Source organism: Puma concolor, chromosome B1, assembly GCF_028749965.1.
Source record: "Puma concolor isolate L17-30 chromosome B1, mPumCon1.1.hap2, whole genome shotgun sequence".
Lineage (NCBI taxonomy): Eukaryota > Metazoa > Chordata > Mammalia > Carnivora > Felidae > Puma > Puma concolor.
Window position 1 is genome coordinate 203,331,107 of NC_141670.1, and position 21,347 is coordinate 203,352,453.

At 53.0% G+C, this 21,347-nt stretch overlaps 1 protein-coding gene and 1 long non-coding RNA gene across 10 annotated transcripts in view; one reads left to right on the top strand and one right to left on the bottom strand.

Annotated features, from left to right (window-relative positions):
• Nucleotides 1–5,654: 5,654 nt before the first annotated feature.
• Nucleotides 5,655–15,462, bottom strand: LOC147582135 (uncharacterized). The gene is made up of 2 exons (XR_015250617.1): nt 12,715–15,462; nt 5,655–11,697 (listed from the first exon to the last, which is right to left on the bottom strand). It is a non-coding gene; the product is annotated as an uncharacterized LOC147582135 (long non-coding RNA).
• Nucleotides 15,463–15,622: 160 nt separating this feature from the next.
• The window catches only part of KIAA0232 (KIAA0232 ortholog), a 98,888-nt gene continuing 93,163 nt past the window's right edge, over nt 15,623–21,347 (top strand). For 4 of the 9 annotated variants that reach the window (XM_086705503.1, XM_086705511.1, XM_086705512.1 and 1 more), the window contains exon 1: nt 15,625–15,812. The gene's annotated coding sequence lies outside the window, so the exon portion shown is untranslated. Of the gene's footprint in view, nt 15,813–16,342; nt 16,666–21,347 lie in introns of those variants that run through there. The other 5 variants (XR_015250618.1, XM_086705510.1, XM_086705509.1 and 2 more) reach the window with 4 other exon arrangements.

A 21,347-nucleotide genomic window follows, 5' to 3' on the forward strand; every position in this document is an offset into this window, starting at 1 on the left:
AAAGCTGGGTTATGGCCACACGAAGAAGCCCAAACCTTCATGCTGGTCTCTCACTCCGCTCTGCATACCCCAGCTCCTGGTCGGCCTTCTCCCCCCTTCTCTGAGGCTCTTGGCAGTTCAGGCGCCACAGAAGTTAGGTTTTGCCGACCTTTTACCCTGAATCACCTCCTCCAAGTCCCTGCCCCTGACCAAAGCCTCACTCCCTGCAACCTCAGGGCAACTGAGGGCAATTGAGGCAAAAAGCCAGGAAGGGACTTGAAGCCATACGCAGGGTGCAGAAGGGGCGTGGTTCGAATCCTTCGACTCCTTTCTCTGCACTTCCGTGCTTGGTGGCCTTGGGAGACTTGCTGGTCCTTTCAGAGCCTCACCTGACAAGGGGGGTGGGGGCCTGGAGGGACCATGGGGCAGGTCCGAGAGTGGACGGGTGCAAATACCTGGCACACGGCAGACTCTCAGGAAACAAGTGCTGTTGTCAGGGACCAGGTAGTTCTAGCCCTTGTTATCTTCTTCTTTAGAGAAAAGAATAACAAGAAATAAATGCTGTGCTGAGTTCCTGAGCTGCCAACTGCTTAGGGGCAAAAGAGCTTTGTTTGTTTGTTTGTTTGTTTGTTTCCTGGATGCAAAGATCCAGCTGATTTCTCCAATCCCAGTGCAACGGACAAGGTGGGGCCAATGCTGACGCCGCCTGGAAGGCTGCTGAGGTTTTGGGGTTACCCAGGAGGGGCTCTTCTGAGGACCCACCAGGACCTTCGCCTCAAAACCAGCAACAGTTTCAGGGGCCTGTGCAAGCCACGGGGGTAATTAGGCCAGATGGTCTCGAGACAGAAATTCCAACGCGATGCTATAAATCAAGCCACAGTCGGGAAGGGCGTCAGATCGACAGAGGGTGTGGTCACATTATGGCAATTTGCCCCTTCAGGCAACGTTTCTGGGGCATCGCCTCCAGCCTCCCCTCCAACTGACCTTGGAAACGGGTTAGGGGATGGGTTCTGGCGGTAAATTAATGCCTCCCTGTGAATACTGTTCCATATTCCCTGGGATGGTGTCAACAAGGAAGAATGTGGGGTTTTCGAGACTTTTTTTTTTTTTTTTTCAAGAAAGATGTAGGAAATAGGAATTTCCACATAATTCCTGTATGAGTTAGGCTGTTCTGTTTCTCCAAAGATGGGTTTTTGTTTTTCAAAAGACTGCGCATCTTTCCGCCAACTGGACGCACTGCAGAACTTTCTAGCGTCTTTCTCCATCTTCCTCCCCAGGGCAGCTGGAATTGAGACTGCCACCGGGCAAGCTTCACACAAGCCAGGGGCACAGCGGTGGCACATTATGAGGAAGGGCCCCCCGTGAATCCAAGAACACGCCGCACTCGGCTGGCAGATGGGATAAACCCAGTCACGGGGCGGAATGTGTGGCTGAGGCCAGGGTCCCTGTCACCACTCTGCCACTTTCTGGCTGTTGCTCTCCCTTGGGCAAGGTCTCTATTTCTTTTGCTCCGGTAAAATGAGAGAGTAATGGCAAGTGCCTCATAGGCCTGTGAGGATTTGATTCGTAAATACACACAAAGCAGCCAGCAAACGCTAGCATTTTTCTCCGCTTAAGAAGGCCTCCGTGATGGGGCGCCTGGGCGGCTCGGTTGGTTGAGCGAATGACTCTTTTTTTTTTTTTCAGTGTTTATTTCTTTTTAACAGAGAGAGAGAGAGAGAGAGAGAGAGAGAGACAGAGCATGAGCGGGGGAGGGGCAGAGAGAGAGGGAGACACAGAATCTCCACTCCTACACAGAGCCTGACATGGGGCTCGAACTCAAGACTGTGATATCGTGACCTGAGCCGAAGTTGGACGCTCAACCAACTGAGCCACTCAGGAGCCCCGAGCGAATGACTCTTGATTTTGGCTCAGGTCATGATCCCAGGGTCGTGGGACGGTGGGCTCGGGGTCTGGGCCCAGCGTGGAGCCTGCTTAAGATTTTTTTTTCTCTTTCTCTCCCTCTGCACGCGCATTCTCTCTCTCTAAAATAATAAGAAGAAAAACAAGGCCTCCGTGGCTCGTTAGGCAAGTAGCAGGCAAACGAATTCATGTAAGCATATGAGGACAAGGACACCGTTTTTCAAGTGAAAGATAAGGGCCTAGAAAGAAAGGAACCACAGCAGCATTCACAGTGGCCAAAAGGTGGAAGGAAGCAAGCCAAGTGTCCATCGAGGGGTGAACGAAGTGTGGCGCGTCCGTGCAGTGGGACGTTATTCGGCCCTAGAAAAGAAGGGCATTCTGACAGCTGCTGCACCACGGATGAAACTTGAGGACGTTATGCTCGGTGAAATAAACCAGTCGCAAAAAGACAAATGCTGCGACTCCGCTTACACGGGGTCCCGAGAGGCGTCAAACTCACGGACACAGAAAGCAGAATGGCGGCTGGTGAGCGCAGGGGTGGGGCGGCGGGGAGGCGGGGTACAGGCGGTTCCCCGTGTTCGGTTTCAGTTTGGCAAGGTGAACATCATGGAGGTGGACGGTGGGAAGTTTGCACAACATTATGGATGTACTTAGCACCACTGAACTGTGTACTCAGAAATGGTTAAGATAGCATATTTTGTGTTATGTGTATTTTACTACAATTAAGACAATTAAAAAAAAAAAAAATGACCCAACTTGCCGGGTCCCTCTGCTGGGAAGCAGGAGAGGAAGGATTCAGACTCAGGTCTGAGTGACTCCCCTGCCCGTGGCTCCCCACCAGAAACTTCCAGGCCATGTGCCTGTTGAATGGGTACAATTCAGGGGGAGAGGGTGGCTTCCAGGAAGAGCTGAATACTTTACTAAGGGAAGACACAAAATGCGACCTGGGAGAGAGGAGAGATCAGTGGCCATGAAGTCAGGAGAATGGGGGTGTCAGGTGACTTCTGCTGTGTGAGCTTGGGCACACAACACACCTTCTCTGTGTTGCGTGTCTCCACTCCTACATGAGGGTTAGGTTGGGAGGGCGTCAGGGGCCTTCCAGCTGGACGGTCTAGGGGTGGGTGGGATCCATTCGGCTCCTGGCCCAGGCGTGTTCTCACAGCTCCAATGGGCCTGAGAGCCCTCCCTCACCCCAGGATCCTCTGGGTGCCGGGAACGGTCTGCTTCCTCGAACACCAACCATGCACCGAGCTCTGTTCTGGGCCAGGCCCTGACCCGCGGGTTGACAGGCAGTAGACAAGTAAATAAACAGGAATAGATCCTGCCAAGACGGGAAGACCGGTAATGGAGTAGGGCTTTTCAGGAGCAAGGCCAACAGAGCTCTTGGTGGAGAGGGAAGGTCTCGTTGGGCCCCAGAAAGGCATCCTGGAGGTGGTGGCGTTCGGGCCGGCCCCGAGCCTGGTTGCACAAGCCCTTACTGAGCACAGACTGCCAGCTGGCAGGGAGGTGCTGGAGACAGGGAGCACGCAGGCCCAGTGTCATGGGGACAACAGACAGGGCAGCTGCGGGGCAGGGGAGGGGGACAGAAGAGCACCTTTGCCTGGACAAAAGGACGCGTGAGGCGGACTCGGGAGGATGAGTACGTTTGTCCGAGCTGAGAAGCGCCCCGAGCTTGGGGAGCAGCATGGGGGAAGGCCTGAGGGCCCAACGCGGAACTACATGAAAAACAAAACCTGGACCGAGGTCTGTGTGCTAGGTGACCCTGGTTAAGGTGAACCTCAGTTTCCCCATTTGCACAACGAATGGGAGCACTTTTGAGTGTGAAATGAGATGATGCAGGGACAGAGCAGAGGCTCGGTGGCGTGGGTTTCTTTCTTGTGCCTCCCTGTATTGCAGGACCACAGCGTACCAGGGGAACGGGGGCAGGCAAGGGTGAATTTGCTCCATTCGGCTCCTGGCCAAGCCCCTTCACCTACACTGGCTGCCCACCCCTCTTACTAGAGAATCGCCTTCTGGGACCCCAGCATCCCCGCGTGGAGCCTACCAGCCCCAGCCTCTAAAATCTCCACCCATCGGAAACACTCCATCCTGGATGTCATGCTTTGAGGGACCTTCTTTCTGCTCCTGGAAATGATGGCTGAGGGTGAGTAGAATTCCAGCTCAGGGTTAGGGGTGGCCCCAGATCCTCTCCGTTTTACCTCTGGAGGGATGCAGCTCCGCTGCGGAAGTCCCAAGCTCCGGGGAAGCGGTGGAAAAAGTGCCTCTGGTCAGGAGAGGCAAGACAGGTGGCATTCCTGCCCCCTGATGTCCCCCAGGCCGAGCTCGAAGGGCCTCAGCAGGAAAGGAGCTTTGCCCAAGTCTATGCAACTGCCAGGCAGAGAAACCCACCCTGTCCAACTCTTCCATGTTGGCTCTGAGAAGCAAAACCCCCGCCTCTGAGCCGTGAGCGCACCTGACGTATGTCCTCAGCTACAGTCACTTCTTTCTGGAAGATGCCAGTTTCCTCCAAGCACACCTAAGCATTGTCATCAGACGATGACATAATTATGGCGTATAAACATAAATATAATATCCACGTTAATGAGTATCAATTATATTCATTTTCCCTGTAAACACTGCAGCATCATGAGCTGTTGGTAACAATTCTTAGGAATGACCCAAACAGAGCCGTAAATCGTTGGCACCCTCTGATCTTTATTTACTCATTCAGCGAATCCTTATTTGAGTGCCTGCGGTGTGTGAGGCCCTGTTTTAGGGGTTGGGAACACAGCAGTGCACACGGCAGGTAGAGCCCTGCCTGGAGTTCATAGTTAGAGCAGGCAGAGGGCCAGACACAAATAAATATGCAGAGAAGCATGCGATGCCTAGTGCTAGGAAGAAAAACCCAGGTAACACAGGGCGAAGGGGAAAGGCTGTGAGATTTTATGACCGTGGACGATGATTAGGGACATAACCTAGTGGATTGAACGGTGGACACAAGAGGTATGTCCACAGAACCTCTGAATGTGGCTATATTTGGAAAAGAGGTCTTTGCAGATGTCATTAAGTGACAGATCTGGAGGTGAGCTCATTCTAGATTTGTCCAGGGAGGCCCTAAATCTGATGACCAGTGTCCTTATAAGAAGAGGAGAAGACAGACACATGGAGAAGGCGATGTGAAGGCCCCAGTGGCCACGGAGGCAGAGATTGGACTGATGTGGCCACAAGCCAAGGAATGTCTGGAACCATCAGAAGCTGGAAGAGACCAAGGATTCTCCCTTAGAGTCTTTGGAGGGAATGTGGTTCTGCTGCTGCCTTGATTTCAGACCTCTGGAATCCTAAGAGAATAAATTTCTTTTGTTCTAAGCCACCCATTTGGTGCTACTTTGTTACAGCAGCCCCAGGAAACTAATACTCACAACTTCTGACCCACCTTGAACTCAGGGTGGAAGTAACCCACACAGGTATGCAGGGGAAGAGCATTACAGGTGGAGGCAAATCAAGTGCAAAGGCCCTGAGGCCGACTGGGCAGACTTGGGGAAGGGCATAAACCATGTGGCTGCTGCAGGTGGCACCGGGGTTTATGAGAGCAGGTCAGAAGGAGCCTGATGGGAGGGACTTTGTGGCAAAGGGACTGCCCTTTACTAGAGGGTTTAGGGTAGGGGAACGACATGATCTGATGTGGTCCATAATCAGACCGTGCTGGCTGCTGAGATGAGAACAGACTGAAAAGGTGGGGGGTGGAAGCCCACTTGACATGCCCCCCAAGATCAAATCTGACTCCAAAAGCACTGTCAGGCTCATATGCTTTACTGAAGGTTTGGTGGGAAACCAGAAGGGGAAGTCTCAAAGCACACGCCCAGCAAATGCCGTCTTCCCTTCCTCTTTAAACATCTCAGCTCCTTCTTCTTTTTTTTTTTTTTTCTAATTTGCATCCAAAACACTTTTTTTTTTTTTTCAATCTTTAAACGTTTATTTATTTTTGAGAGAGTGAGAGAGACAAAGTGTGAACAGGAGATGGGGACACAGAATCAGAAGCAGGCTCCAGGCTCCAAGCTGTCAGCACAGAGCCTGATGCAGGGCTCGAACCCACGAACCGTGAGATCATAACCCGAGCCAAAGTCGGATGCCTAATGACTGAGCCACCCAGCTGCCCCTGCATCTAAAATCCTCTTAATAACAAGCCAGGATCTGGGGCTAGTTTCTGCAGCTGGCTGGGTGGCCTCTGGTGAGCTCAAACTTCCAGCCCTTGGATCTCCTGTGGGATTTGGTGTAGACTTCTCTGAGGTCCCTGACAAAATGCCTGTGTACTTCTCAGCCCTTGCACGGACCAGAGAGCAAGACGGTGCCACAGCCTGTTGGTGGGGGGTTGTCCAGGGCCAACTGGTCAAAGGCCAGAACCTTGCCCCCGGCTTTGAGGATGCGGCTTGGGGACGACTGCCCGCACCTTCAGTTCGGGTACCTTTTGGGCACTCACCTCGTCGGTTACAGTCCCTACAACCATAGCTGTTTTCTCCTCTCGGCCAGGAAGCTTCATCCTCCTGATCATCTGGGAAAGGGACAGAGGCCACCGCTGGCGGGACTCACGAACACCCTCTTCGACACAATGTGGCTAAATGTGGAGCCGGTTCGTCTGGCCAGAAGCCTGTACAGCTTGACCAGCAGTCTCAGGTAAATGTCCTGGCTCTTGGGCTCTGTGCATCTAACCATCTGGTCCTGTTTGTGGCTGGTGTCGGCTCCCATGAGGGCGCCTCCTGCTCAGCCAGGTCTGGAAAGATCGCTCAGCTCCTTTCTGAATGCATTACCCATAGATGCCACTAGTTCCCTCTCCAGGCAAAGTCTGTGACAACCAAACAAAGCCTCTGCCAGCCCCGGGGCAATGACACCAGCCTTCCTGATTGTCACAATGAACATTAACTCCTGTGGTCCAGATTTTGGGCCAGGGAGCAAGCCTGTTACAGAGATCATCGGTCTCCCTCTAGACCCACAACAACTTAGGTGTTGGAGACTCTTGTCTTCATAAGTACTTCATGGGTGAGAAAGTTAAGGCTCAGAGCAGGGAACAGACTTTGCCCAAGGCCAGGCATCTGGCCAGTGGAGGAGTTGGTCCTCTGGGCTCGGAGTTCAGATAAACACGACCTGGGTTGGCCTGAGGTGGTGAAGCATTTCGTATGCATTGTCACCAGCCTGACCTAGTCAAGGCATCCACATGCTACCCTTTTTAGTGGGTCTGCACAGTGTCCTTGGGGGGAGAGCAAGGACAGCCAGGAGACTCAATGATGACCTATGTGGTATCGGGAATTTCCAGGCCCCTGGGGTCTCCAACTGTTATCACCACCCTCCCTGCCTCCTCCACGCACGCAAGTGGGGGAGGGGCAGAGAGAGAGGTTGAGAGAGACAGAGGGAATCTGCCGTCAGCGCAGAGCCTGACGCGGGCCTCGAACCCACAAACTGTGAGATCGTGACCTGAGCCGAAGCCAAGGGCAGGACGCTTAACCCACTGAGCCCCCCAGGCGCCCCCAGTAAATGCACTCTTTCGCCACCCTTCAATCCTGTTCAGACTTGCAGGGTTGGAAGGATCCTTGGATATCATCCTGTCCAGACCACAGCAGGTGCTTCAGTATCTCCTCCAGGATCTCAGCCAAGGGATCGGGCTGTGCACGAAGACTCCGCCTGCGAGGTGCTCGCCATTCCTCAGAAGGGCTGTCCCATCTTGGGGCACCTCTGGCTGCTTGAAGTGGAAAGGGCACGAGACGAGGAGAGATGACCTTGGACGAGTCACTTCCTCTCTGAGCCTCAGCGTCCTCACCTGTGGGGTGGGTGACGCGGACATACAACACAGGTGAAAATTCTTAGCGCAGCACCTGCGCGTACTAGGTGCTCCCTAAGAGCATTTGCCGCTAACGGTACAAATACATAGGGCCTTCCTGGAAGGCAAATGCAGGTGAAGCAAGAATTCCAAAGGCTCATGCCGTGTGCAAGGTGTGCATTATTAATACTCTTTCCCAGGTGAGGAAACAGCCTCAGCGGCCACCCGGAGTCAGACAGCTTCAGCCCGAGTGTGGCTCCTGACGCTATGTGAATTTGCAACTTCACGTGAGCCTGAGATGTAGTCAGAGGTCAAGGGCAGCGGGTCACCAAAGGGCTTGCCCCCTTTCCCTCTTCAAAGGTTCTGAGGGTGCACACAGCACCGATAGCTTTGCAAGGGAGGAGGCAGGAGCCCCAAGAAGGGTCACAACTTGCCCGGGGTCACCCAGCGAGCCACGCTCAGAACCCCAACTCCTCCCGAGTCACTGCTCTGCTTCCCAGGCAGGCTACCTCGGGAACGGGGGACATTTTCCGGCTTCGGATTTGACCTGGCACTCACGAGTCTTGAGGCTCCGAATACCTCCAAAGCCAAGACTTAGTCTTCCCTGCCATAGCTTACAAGCTCTGGCTTTGATCCGCACTCTGTTCACACTCACACAGGTACACACACACACACACACACACACCCCACCTCTCCAAAGTCCTCTGCAATCCTCTAGCCATGCCAACGCTGCTTTCGGTTTCTGAATGCACTAGGACCTTTCCTGCCTCCAGACCTTTGCATGTGTTATTCCTCTGCCCGGAACACTCCCCCTCCCCTCCCCTCCCCTCCTGACCACGAAGAACCCAGTTCTTCTCATTCTCTAAGACTCCATCAGAATAGCACTTCCTGGGAGAAGCCCTTCGCTGACTAAGCTAAACTAGCTACAGCCGAGTCCATTCCTCCCATTTGCCGCCTCTTGCAACATTTATCACAGTTAGTAATGACACATGTAAACGTTTTATAGTTTCCTCCTCCTTAGATTGTAGGCTCCGTGGAGCCAGGCTGACTTTATTTACCCTTGCCTCCCAAGAGTCCAGCACAGTGCAGGTCAGATTGAGCTCAGCAAGTGTTTGCTGAATGGATGGATGGAAGGAAGGGAGGGAGGGGAGAAACCTGGAAGGCTTGGGTCCTTGGGCTTGGCACAGCCAGCTCAGCTGTGGACTTGGGAGAATCACTACAATTCTCCGAGGCTGTGGGAATGCAAGCTGGTGCAGCTCCTCTGGAAAACAGTATGGAGGTTCCTCAAAAAAGTAAAAACAGAGCTACCCTACGACCCAGCAATCGCACTACTAGGCATTTATCCGAGGGATACAGGTGTGCTGTTTCGAAGGGACACATGCACCCCCATGTTTATAGCAGCACTATCAACAATAGCCAAAGTATGGAAAGAGCCCAACTGTCCATCGATGGACGAATGGATAAAGAAAATGTGGTGTATATATATACAACGGAGTATTACTCGGTGATCAAAAAGAATGAAATCTTGCCATTTGCAACTACGTGGATGGAACTGGAGGGTATTATGCTAGTGAAATTAGTCAGAGAAAGACAAAAATCATATGACTTCACTCATGAGGACTTTAAGAGACAAAACAGATGAACATAAGGGAAGGGAAACAAAAATAATATAAAAGCAGGGAGGGGGACAAAACATAAGAGACTCATAAATATGGAGAACAAACAGAGGGTTGCTGGAGGGGGTTGTGGGAGGGGGGATGGGCTAAATGGGGGAGGGGCACTAAGGAATCTACTCCTGAAATCACTGTTGCACTATATGCTAATTCGGATTTAAAAATTTTTTAAAAATAAATAAAAAATTAAAAATAAATTCTCCGAGGCTGTTTCCCAGAAAGTAAGACAACGATAATAGTCCCTCCCAAGAAGAGATGAAGGTTAAGTGAGATAGTGTATAAGATGCAAGGCCAAGGACAGAGTAGGTGTTGTGGGTTATAGTGTCCCCTCCGCCTCCCCCCCCCCCAGCAAAAACATGTTGAACTCCTAACCCCCAACCCCTTGGTGGACTTGTTTGTAAATAGAGTCTTTGCAGATGTAATTAGCTGAGATGAGGTCATCCTAGAATGGGGGGGGGGGGCCCTAATCCAGTAGGACCAGGGCCTTATAAGATGTCGGTGTCTGATTCACCCCGGTCCCCGACATGCAGCACAGAGCAAGCCCATGAGTGCTTGTGAAGTGTGCTAGAACACATCAGTGACCGTGTAAGAGCCCTGTGCCCTCAGTGGTTGGACGAAAAGGTCCATTTCCTGTTGTCCTTGGCTGGCTGGGATCTGCTTCACGCTGTGCTCTGGGAAGAAAGGTGGAGGGAACTTGTCCAGGCTAAGACACGGGGGTAAATGGAGAGGATCTGGTCCACCCCCAGGTTTCCCGTGCTTCTCTGCACGGCATTCCTTCCCATGCCTTCTTCTCTTGGTATGACAGCCGGGGAGCCTCCTTTGATGGAGAAAGGGGAGGAACGACCTTCCAGATCACCTGCTCCGGGCCTTTAAATATCAGCTGGGTGGGACATCCTCTCCTACAAAAGGCCAGGCTGCTGACAAGCCACCAGTAGGCTATGCTCATAGCTTAAAATGTTGATTAAAAATCACTTCCAAGCCCTTTATGCACCAATCGCCCAGACGCAGGGTCCTCTTGGGGATGGAAAAGCAAACCTGGGCACAGGGAAGCCTCCTGAATTGCTCTGTGTTGTCATTGGTGGCAAGCCATCGGGGCTGAGGCCGGGAGATTGGGAGGGAGGTGTGGTCAATGTCTAGCCTTTGGGCTCCTGTAGAGAGACTTTGGCCTTGCTTCTTACTTGGACTGGCAGGTGGGCGGGTTTCCTAAAGATCAGAATGGGCTTCGTATCCTGGGCAGCTGAATCAAGAGATGAGTGTTTGCTACCCGAGGGATCTCTGGTTGTTTCTGTTTTCAAGACACAGAGACCAGCTCAGAGAGAGGAAGTAACTTGTTCAAGGTTGCATAGCTGTCAAGTGGTGGTGCCAGACTCATAGCCAGCCCGACCGCACGTTCATTTCTGAAGCAGATTCAGCAGAGCAGTGCATGAGGGCTCTAGCTCAGCAGAGGGCAATGCCATAAATGGAGAAGGGCGCGGGGGCACGGACTGTGGGCGGAAGGCACAGATCAGGGCACAAGGTCAGCTGTGGACATGCTGGGGTGCAGGCCTCACCGGCAGGGTGGACAAGTGTGGGAGGCAGGTCTGGGACCTCGGAAAAGGGTCAGGGTCCGTTTCCATGTGAGTTCAGGCTGCAGGGTGGAGGAAAGCACCCAGGAGCATGCAGAGTGACAGCGGGTGGGGGGGGGGGGTAGAGGAAGAGGGAATCAGAGAAGAGTTCACGTGTAAAGGGCTGGCATTCGTTGCATATTTGCTGTGTGCCCAGCACTGTTCTGACCCCCTCGGTGGATTCGCTTATACACAGCTCTCTGAGGTAGAGCCTACTATGTTATGCCCATTTTACAGATGAGGAAACTGAGAGGCAAAATAGCTTATCTGTGTCGGCAAGCTAGTAAGTGGTAAAGCCCAGGTTCAACCCATCCGTCCAGCCTGTGTGCTTGGCCAGCATGCCACCCAACCTCTAGATTAGATGGTCGCTGGTGACTCTGTTGAATTTTCTCCAAACTGGGGGGGAGGGGGCAGGAGTGAGGATAAAGCCATCAGTCCTTGGAATGAGTTTGAAAAAAGGGTAATGAGACTTGACATTTACATGCGTATAGAGTCTACAGAGGACATCATACGTCTGACTTTGTTCAGCCCTTAATGTAACTGACAGATGAGCAGGACAAGGCCATTGTCTCTTCATCGTTTCGGATACTGGGAAATGGAAGCCCTATGGAGGTCGGCGGGCTCCTCAAGGTCATAGTGTGAGGCTGTGTCAGAGGCTTGACCTCAACTCTTCAGATGCTGGAGTAGCATTTACCACTCCTGAAGGGGATGCAGGGCCGCTGAGAGGAGAGGTGTCCGGAGGGGCTGTAGGCTTGGGGAGAGGAATGGAAAAAGTCAAGAAGGAGGGGTTCATTCACTGCCTTGACTGACAGCATCTGAGTGGAGAAGACCAGTCAGAATCCTAAATGAGGGTGTTGGGCCCGTGGGGAGGCAATGGGGAGCTTCTCAGCTTGGGGTTCTCATCTGGGCATCATCGTTGAGTCACTCAAAGCTGACTCAGGATGGACCTTCATGGAAACGTGCGGCATAGTAGCAAGAGCAGGGCTACAATCAAATGCTGGTGCTTGCCACTTAGTAGCCGTGTGGCCCAGGGGCAAGGCCCCTAAGCTGCCACTTAGTAGCCACGTGGCCCAGGGGCAAGCCCCCTAAGCTGCCACTTAGTAGCCACGTGGCCCAGGGGCAAGCCCCCTAACCTGCCACTTAGTAGCAGTTTGGCCCCCAGGGGCAAGCCACTAACCTGTTTGGGGGTCCTCCACATCTCCAACTGCAAATGGGAATAGCCTCCCCCAGCTGACCACTGTCAGGGGTTGGGACAATGTGAGTACAGCCCCTGGCGTGCAGCTGGGCTCAATAACGGAGCAGATATTGTGTGGGGGACACCTGAGATTTGTATGTACTTATTTATTGATTATTTATTTATTTATTTATTTTCATTTATTTTTGAGAGAGAGAGAAAGAGAACGAATGAGTGGAGGAGAGGCAGAGACAGAGGGGGACATAAGATCCAAAATGGGGTCTGCACTGAGAGCAGTGAGCCCGATGCAGGGCTCCAACCCATGGACCGCGAGATCGTGACCTTAGCCGAAGTCAGACGCCAGACAGACTGAGCCACCCAGGTGCCCCCAGAGATTTCCTGCATACCTCCCGCCCCCCCCCAACCCCCCACATGGCCTCTCCCTTTTACCAAAGTCAGCTTCATTGAAATTTTGTTTCCAACACTCAGAGGAGAAAAACCAAAACGGGCGGATACTTTTGAAATCTTCCTGCCTAAATCCGCTGTTGTGCAGAAGGGGAAACTGAGCCCCAGAAAGGGAGATTACATACATACCCCAGGTCAGAGAGCCAAGGAGGCCCAGCTCCTGCTTTCTGCCAGTGGGCACGCATGAGCTGTGCAGATCACAAAGCATTCCGGACTCAGGGCTGTGGTCACAAAACCACTGCCCCAGCTGGCATGGGCCTGAATCCTTGCTGGCATCCAGGACATCCAGGTCAGAGGGCACTAGGAATGGTCCTGTTCCCCCTCTCACCGCCACCCCCTCATGGAGGGGTCAAAGAGCGGCAGCCCCGGGTCCTGGGGCTGGAGACGCGAAATGAATGGCTGCCGACTTATGCTGAGAAAATCCTGAAGTGGGCTCCTGCACACCCATACCGATTGTGCCTTAACACCAGAGTCCTCCGGCCTCTTTTCCTTCCCTGCGGATCACAGCCCTCAAGAGCCAAGGAACTACTGTTATTCTGGTTTGAACTCAGCTGATCATTTCTCAGAAGCCTTAAGAAAGGTCTCAGGCAGGGTGGCATAGTAGAGAGTGCAGGGTTCCTGTTGGAGACGCTGTTCCCAATTGCTCACCTGAGCGAGCAGGGTTGTTTTCTCTCCGTATGTCCTCTTGGACTACGGTACAGATGGCCATTCGGTCATTTGCCCACAAACCGGCAGGTCTCACGATGGGTCGGTGAACGCTGCGGACAAGATGACGTCTCTCCTGGGATGCAGGTCTTGGGGTTGGGGGTGGGGGGAAGGCTGAGTTTAACGATTAAACAAACATACAATCGAGATGATTTCATACACTAATAAGAACTAGGAAGAAAAAACAAAAACAGGGCGGTTGCATCACGACCGGGAAAGCAGATCACTCTACGCTGGGGATCAGGGAAGGTGTCTCTGAACAGAGGACATTGTAGCTGAGCCCTGAAACAAGAAGGAGCCAGCTATGCAAAGATATGGGGGAGAGATGATTCAGGAAGTGCAAAGTCCCTGAGGTTGGAGTCAGCCCAACCTTCCAGGACTTTTCTCAAAGCAAAACCATCTGAGGCACAGGGAGCTATTTTGTTAAGGAAACAAAGTAACCGAGACACTTTCATTCTCTAATCTAGAATCTTCCCCTACCATCTCTAAATCCTACTAATCCTAGTTAATTCCTGCTCAGTTTAAATACTTCTGCCCTCTAAGAAGCCTTCTGATTTCACTACTTCATGGTTTAGAAAACCTGGTCTGTGGCAAAATGAGAAAAATAAGGTTAGTAAACTCTTGTGTGTTTGTGTGTATAGCTATAACATTGCCAACCGAGTTTCCTTTCTTCTGAGAATATCCGAGATACATTGTTACTATTTTTATTTTTTGCCGTTCATAAATTCTTTCCCAAAATGAGTGTAGATGACAGCAACGTTACCAATGTGGCAAAAATTCAAAGTTGATCGCTCTGCAAATCCCTCCCATTTGGAGGGAGCTCTCACCGGTCTGGGAAATCCCGGGTTTGGGGGTACCTGGCAGCTCGGCTCCTTTACTTGGCTCTCCCTTGCTCCAGACCACCCTGGCTTTTCCACACCCTTCCTGCTTCTCCCTCCCTTTTTTAGGCTGAGCTCCAAGAAGGCTGGGCCACCCCAGCCTGGCCTGGAGCCAAACCCAGCACAGGTGCTCAGAAGATGCTGACTGAATGAATGCACTGTGATTTGTGATTGAGGCACACTCAACCGCGATGAACCTCTGAACCTCGCAAAACAAAACTGTGAGCAAGCTGACGCAACGGAGCCGTGCAAGGGAAGACCCCAGCACTCAGAGCCCGGAGTCCGGATTCCAATCCTGCCTCCTCTGAGAGGCAGCGTGGTACACGGAGGTCAGAAGCGTCCCCCTCCCCCTCTCCCCAACCCACTAGCATCAAGGCTTAGGAAAAATCACTTTCTCTGAGCCTCAGCTTCCTCACCTGTGGTATGGGGAATGACAACATCCAGGATTCTTCCGAAGAGTAAAAGAAATGTGTGCAGAAAACCACTTTGTAGGTAGTATGTAAATGAGAGTTCTCCATAGCCATCCCTCCATCAGCCGGCGCACTGCCCAGCTGGCCCCTTCCCAGGTTCTGCTTCCGCTTCTGCCTTGAGCCTGTGAGCTGGTTGCGTTGCAAGTCCTGAACAGAAGAGCTCGGCGCCTGGCGCCCGGTGGGTGCTCAATCAATCAATCAATGAACAATGACCCCAGGCAGGTCACTCCCTCCTCCGGACGGGTTTCCTCTCGGTAAATTGGTGATCTCCCGGGCTCCACCCTCCTATCGTACTTGAGTATTCGCTTTTTAAGGACAGGACTGGGAATCACATTTAAGTCAGGTGGGTGGGTGTGAAGAGACTTTGATTAAAAGGTTAGTGCTCATTTTTGGTTCCTACTTTCGAATGTTCCAGAATTTATTTTTGCCTACTTAATAAAAAGAGCCGTGTCACATTTCTTTAGCTTGTCTTCTGGGTTTCTTTAAAAAAAAAAAAAAAAAAAAATTGAAGTCTTTATTTTAAACCGCCCACTCCAGCCATCCCAGGACGCGGTTAGGAGGGGGCGCAGACAGGTGGAGCTTGCACCCGGAAAGGCGGGGGCTGCACCGGGCCGCGGGTGGGGCGGCGCACCGCCAGCCCCGCGGCCCCAGCCGGGTCTGGGGTCCGGGGTGGGGCAGCCGCGGCGGAGTTCAGGGGCTCTCGCCCAGAGCCGCCCCACGCGCCCCTCCGCAGGGGGGGGGAGGGGCGTCTCCCCGCCGACGGCCCGCGCGTGGGGGGTGGGCTCCCGCCGGCAGCCCTCCACCCTCGCGCCGCGCCCGGCGCCCACGCCCCGTCGCGGGGCTCGGCCGGGTCCCGCCCACAGGGCCGGCCGGCCGGAGGGGCGGGGCCGGGCGGGGCGGGGCGGGGCGGGGCGGGCCGGCGCTGATGTAATCCGGCGGCCGGGCGGAAGGATATGGAGCGCGCCCGGCTGGCGGGGCGCTGAGGCCAGTTGCCGGGTAACGGAGCGGAGCGGCCGCGGCGCGCCGCCTCCCGCCCTCCGCCGAGTGGCGCCGGAGCCGCCGCCGCTTTACGTAAGGCGCAGGCCAGGGCCGCCGGCGCTCGGCAGCCGCTCGGAGCCCTCGCCGCGAGAGGAGGCGCCCCCGCCGGCCGCCGCGCCGCCCGGCCGCTCGGCAGGTACTGCGGGCGGGCGGGCGGGCGGGCGCGGGGGCCGCGGCGGCGGCGGCGGCGGCGGCGGCGCCCGGGGCCGGCCGGAGGGAGGCCGGGCTGCCCCGCCGGGCCGCGGGCTCCGCGAGAAGCCCGGCCGGGCCCCGGAGACCCCCCTCCCCCCTCCCCCCCCCCCCCCCCGGCCCGCCCCGGCCCGGCCCGCGCGGCCGCTCGCCGGGCGCGCGGGGGGCCGCACGATGAGTGCGCACAATGGGCCGGTGCGGCCGCGCTGGGAGCGGCTCTCCGCGGGGAGGCGAGGCGGGGCGCGGCGCCGCGGGGTCCGAGGGCGGCGGCGGGGCTCCCCCTGCGGCCGGCGGGTGGGCGCTCGCCGCGCCGCCCTCGGCGCCCGCGCGTCCCTGCGCCCCTCCCCTCCCCTCCAGCATTGTCCTTTGGGGGGCCCGGGCGGGGAGACCGCCGGCGGGGGAGGGGCCGCGCGGGGCGGGGCGGGGCGGGCGCTGACTGACGGGCGCGCGGGCCTGTGGCGCGGGGCGGGCGGGGCGCGGGGTCCGGCGAAGGTGACGGCCGCGGGAGGGAGCGGCGGGTCCCCGGGAGTTCGCGGGCTCGGGCCGCCGGTGGGGCTCGCGCGACTGCGGCGGCCTTGCCCAGCTCCCCGCGCCTGCCGGCTGGGGACACGGGGTGGTCGCGCGTGGAATGTCGCCTGCCGCCCGAGGTCTCCGCGCGTGCCGCGGGCGGCGCGCAGGTGACAGGGCCTGCCGAGGTCCTGGAGCAGACCCCCGATTCGTGGCAGAATTTGATTTCTCTGTCGCCGCCCTCCAGGTTGGGGCCTCTGTGGGCAGGGTGCAGAGGCTTAACCTGGTAAAAGGTACAGCCGATTAGGCGGGGAAGAGACGTGCGGTTCCTTGGAACGATTTCATTGTGGTTGCTGCTAATGATTACCTGGGTTGGACACTTGGATTCATTGTCCCAAGTTTCTGAGGACGCGTTTTACATCTTTGGGCTTTAGCTTGTTAGAAGACAACAACAACAAAACGGTAGTAGAAGATTGATGAGGGGGTGCGGGGGGGGGGGGGGGCCCTGCCGATTTGATAATAGGTGATGTTGCTGTGGATAAAATTGTACAGCCAAATCCCCAAGCTGGATTTCTCCTGTGCAGCGCGAGACCCGTGCCAGAACACCTTGACCGCTTCCTAGACGATGAACTTACAGGAGGGGGTGGGGGGAATCTCCCACGGTGCGTCCTGAAGGTCACATATTCTGTCCTCGGTTCCTTTGGGTTGATCCGTTCTTAAATGGGTCTCAGGATCGTTTTAGGCCTTGTGTGTGTGTGTGGGTGACAAACCGTTTTCCGGAATTGTGCCTTTGCATACCTTTAGGTAAGATCCTTACTGTGTAAGTAAGATCATTACTTACTGTGCACTAGATTCAATCGCTGTACTTACTAAGTAATGCATTTTTAATTTTTCAAAAAGTATTTCACTGCTTCAGTTTGGGCACCTGCGTTAGTTGTGACGTTAGCCTGTTTACGGGTTTGGCCACTGGAACATTGAATGGAGGGGGGAATACTACTTTTAAGCATTTAATTCCATAGGGAGTGGAATTAAAGGGTTTTGCTTTTTAAAGAAAAGCACAGGTCTTTAACGTGGCACGAACATGAAGCAAGTCTGTAATTATTTTAAGGGTGATTAGCTTATTTGTTACACAAGTTGCAAACCTGTAGGAAAATCACATGGGTTTTTGGCGTTTCTCTAATGGGATTATAGATCACTCTGCTTTTACGGTGGCACTTTTCGAAAGCAGTAGGATTCTTTTCGTTTTGCATAGTGTGCCTGGGTTTTCTTCCTGTTTTAGCAGCATTTGACTTGGGGCAGTTAATCACCTCTTAGCTGGTTTTCCGGTCTGTAAAATGGAAGGAATGGCGATACCTGTCTCAGGGTGGTTTGGATGATCAGGGGAGGGGAGATGCGAAATAATTGTGTCAACAGTCCTCTCCTTTTAAAATATTAATTAGATTACTGCTTAGTGCGGAAACTGCAGATTCCTCTCTGGGCTGATGCTTTCTCTTTAGACGCCTCCCCACCCCTTCCTGTGCACACTTTGCCTGCAGTCCTCTGTCCTAAACACAGATCTGATATTGCCAGTCTCTGGCTCAGAAAGTGAAGACTGCTTGTTGTTGGAGCCTAGACTCGGGACGCACCAGCGTCACGTTCAAGGCCTCTGGGACTGGCCCTCATTATCCCTGAACTTTACATGTCTTCTCGCCAGTGTTCCACTGAATGGGACTCTGCTTGGTTCTCTGAATGTGCCAAGCTACTCCCTCCCTCCTTTGCTTATATCCTTTTCTCTGATTGGGATGCTCTGTCTCATTCCTGCCCCCTCTGGTTTTTAAAGGTCCATGCCCGATTTTATGTCTTCTGGGACCCTCTGGCAGTCCTGTCGACGTGCATTTTTCGTTGCTGCCGTCATAATCCTCTGTTTTCACTTTCATTATTACCTATGTCACATTGTATCGTATACGTTAAGCCCTGGTTGTGGTGACCATCCCATTATTTTACACCCCCTCCGCCCCCCGCCCTTGCTGAGGGGCTTAAACCTTAAACTGGCCAAATGTTTGCTAAATAAAGTCCCAGCCTGTCATCCTCCTGGTATATCATTGTTACAAAGTATTTTAATAAGCAGACATAAGAGTACCAACCATGACATTCAAAATGTAGTTGTACTACCTTGAAGATACTTAACACTTGAGATCTTTCTTTTCAGTTACCAGGTGGTGTTTTTATACAAAGTACAAACAGCCGCCTTTCTCCTCTGTGTCCGAACTTTCAGGGTCCATGAGCCTGCCCTGCTCTCAAGTCCGTGCACCCCGTCTCTTGGGTAGAGACAACCAGAACACAAGTTTCACAGTATTTCTTCTGTCTGGAATAAAACCGCACTCGCAGCAGATTACACGCTTTTTCTTTAAAGCTTTTGTTTCTGTTTTGGAGATTTGTTCTACGTTAGAAAAGGTAGCTGGCTTTTTTGGGGGGCACTTGGATTTGCAAGATTCAGGTTGGTGTCTTGGCTCCTCTCTGGCCCCGTGTCACCGTGGGCAAGTCGGTGAAATCTCTCTTGGACTTCAGTGTCTTTGTTCTGTGAAATGAGAACAGTCGTGTCCGTGCTATTTTTGCTCTGCAGTGTCACTTAAAGTGGCTGTACTTCGTGCTCTGCACGTCCTTGCTCCCACAGAAGGTGACAGGGTGTCTGCACAGCGCATTTGCCCTCCTTGTTACCGGGGCTGGAAACTGAGCTTTCTGCTGCTTGACCAGGGTTTCGGCAGACCTTTCCCCACGTCTCCTCCTCGGCGGTTCCTGTGGCCTGTCCTTGCTGTCCTTGTGTAGGTGGCTGCTGTAGGCCTGCCCACTGGCCTCCTGTTCTCTCTGGTCCTCCTGCGCTCTGTTGCAGAGTTGCTCAGAGTGGGACTCAAACCCTGCCGTGCCCCCCACCTGCCAAGTATGTGCCACGGGGGTTCTCAGTGTCCCCCCCCCCCCCCAATCCTGGCACACCTGAGGCTTGTGGCCCCGTTCTGTTCTGACGGTAGGCTTCCCCTACAGAGATCTTCACCTTGGAGACACTGCCACCAGTTGGGAATTAGTGAGAAAGAAATCACTGAGACCCATGCCACCTGGCCTCAATTCACTTGTAAGCTCTGTGTTGACTGCACAACTCTCGCCATCTTGTATTTTAGCCCTAGGCCCTCCGCCCCTTATGGAAGTGTGTGTCCAGTTCCTTGCGCCTTTTTCTTCCTCACAAAAGCCTTAATACTGAAGGTTTGGCTTAAATGCTGCTACTCTGTGAAAGAAGCTTCCGCTGACTTTCAGAATGAACTCCCATCATTCTCCCCTACAGTGCTTGACTGATGCTGCCACTCCGTTATTTTTCCTTGTGACATTCTAGTTTATTCTTTACATGGAGGTCTTTGCTGGATTATAAACTTCTCCAGGGAAGAGAGGAAAATCTTCTCCATCCTCTACTCCTTCTAGTGTGCGATGTAGTCTTTTACGTTGTACTTGCCCATTAAGTGGTTGACTGAGTTAGGTCACTCACTCTGCGGTCCCTGATTTCAGCAGAGGGGAGTAGGGTTGGAAGGCTTTCTGCCAGAGCTTGGTGAGTACACGTGACACAGAACAGGACCCAGCACATAGTAAGTGCTCAGTTAGTAGCAGTTTTTAGCCATTATTTTGAGCAGGTGTAGACAACACTAGTGGTTGGGTAAGTTGATAGATGGTATATGCTGGTTTACTGTAACAGTGTTTGCAGATTTGTTGCTGGGGTACCCACATTCTGGTGTGTGTAAAGACAGAAATCATTTGGCTTTTCCAACTGCAATCCTGTTCTTTCGATAGTTTGGAAGTAAGCAGAAAAGTGAGTACTTGTTTGGAGAGGACTTTTGCACAAGCAGATTCATGACAGTTGTCCTAAATTCCTCTGCAGAGCAGCAAACCTAACTGTGAGCTGGGTTTTTTTTGCATGTGGCTTAAGAAAGTGGAAAATGGGAATTGTTAAATTTCACGCTACATGTTATTTTTCAGTAAAGCACATGTTTTCATTTTAATCTTATATCTTTTTTTTTTCTTCTAATTTTAAGGTTTATTTCGAGAGAGACACAGATAGCATGAGTGGGGGAGGGGCATCGAGAGAGGGAGGGAGGGAGGGAGGGAGGGAGAATCCTCTGTGCTCTGGCAGCACAGAGTCTGATGCAGGGCTTGAACCCACAAAGCTGTGAGATCATGACCTGAGCCAAAACCAAGAGTTGAGCACTTAACTGACTGAGCCACCCAGGTGCCCCTAATCTTATATCTCGTAATTAAGTGACAGAATGTCTCTAATGTTTGGAGTGACTGTTGAAAGTCTGAATTTGACACTGTCTCCAAAGCTTTCTCAGTCACTAGGCTTTCCCACAACCCTCTGTCTCTTCCTTTGGTCAGCAGTCCTAACCCCTGGCTGGAGGGGGAGAAACTAGGTGAGAAAAACCAGCTATAATTTTGAAACTTTTAATTAAGTATATAGTTATTGTTTTTATTCTATTTTTTAATGTTTACTTTTGAGAGAGAGAGTGAGCAGGGCAGATGCAGAGAGAGAGGGGGGGACAGAGGATTCAAAGCGGGTTTCATGCTGGCAGCAGAGAGAGTGATGCGGGGCTCGAACTCACAAACTGTGAGATCGTGACCTGAGCTGAAGTTGGGTGCTCAACCGACTGAGCCACCCAGGCGCTGCAGTCACTGCTTTTAAATATATATGTATTATTGATGGAAAGATGTATCTAGAAACTTTAAAAAGTAGTATCTGTTGGTTCTCATGTAATACGGAATTTCCTATTTCCAGCAACTTAGGAGTATGTATTGCTATTTAATTTACATTGACTGTGTTTATGATTATGAAGTTTTTTAAAAGAAATCATTGAAAATGTATATATTCCTAATAAACCTTTCTTAAAACCTGCCCCAAAGAATTGAGGGGATGGCAGGCTGTCCCAGCGGATGAACTAGTATCTGTATTAGAAATAAAGGC